The sequence below is a fragment of the Octopus bimaculoides genome, chromosome 11, assembly GCF_001194135.2.
Source record: "Octopus bimaculoides isolate UCB-OBI-ISO-001 chromosome 11, ASM119413v2, whole genome shotgun sequence".
Taxonomy (NCBI): Eukaryota; Metazoa; Mollusca; class Cephalopoda; order Octopoda; family Octopodidae; genus Octopus; species Octopus bimaculoides.
In genome coordinates, this window is record NC_068991.1 from 74,597,752 (window position 1) to 74,598,483 (window position 732).

Sequence of the window (732 nt, forward strand, 5' to 3'; positions counted from 1 at the left end):
TATATATATATATATATATATATATCCTTGTTTTAGGGTGTAAGGGAAAGGTTTGATGTACACACGAAAGAAATGATAGATAAAGTTAACTTTATATAAGACACTAAATCAACATTTCAATTTGAATTCTGAGTTGAACCTAAGATTTCTTCACCGACATATCTGCTGTCCTGGAAAATGGTACCAGCAATACATTTCAGTTTCTTCATAATTTTTTGCTTTTATGCCTAAAGTGAGACATCTCTATTGTTTAAGTTACTTATAAATTTCGGTCGATAGAGGTTACACGTTTAGTGAAACCTTAAAACATAAACTAGAAAGAAATAATAAAGTTTGAGAAGAAGAGACCAAATGGAGGAGTGGGATTGAATAGTGTGGAAGACTGCATACGTATCTAACCCAGGAGCTTAATGGAACACCTATTCCGAAGTAAGGAAACCTTGCCAGTGTCTGTTAGGAATGCGGGAGTATTGAAAGCAGAGAAGAAAAGGAAATAAAGGAAGAAGTACAAAAAGGACATGAAGAAGTATTATGTAACAAGGGATTACACAATCAATTCCATGCAGCCACAACTGAACTGGAACCCTCGTCGTCGTAACGGACAGAATGCCAAGAAGAAGAAGAAGGGGGAGGAGGTGGAGGAGGAGGAGGAGGAGAAGAAGAAGAAGAAGAAGAAGAAGAAGAAGAAGAAGAAGAAGAAGAAGAAGAAGAAGAAGAAGAAGAAGAAGAAGA

General features: G+C 36.3%; 1 protein-coding gene and 1 long non-coding RNA gene across 2 annotated transcripts in view; both read right to left on the bottom strand.

Moving 5' to 3' along the window:
* LOC106867571 (organic anion transporter 3) overlaps positions 1–732 on the bottom strand; it is a 67,151-nt gene that overhangs the window by 40,196 nt on the left and 26,223 nt on the right. The gene's annotated exons all lie outside the window — the stretch shown is intronic.
* Positions 1–732, bottom strand: part of LOC128249106 (uncharacterized) — a 4,021-nt gene that overhangs the window by 239 nt on the left and 3,050 nt on the right. The gene's annotated exons all lie outside the window — the stretch shown is intronic.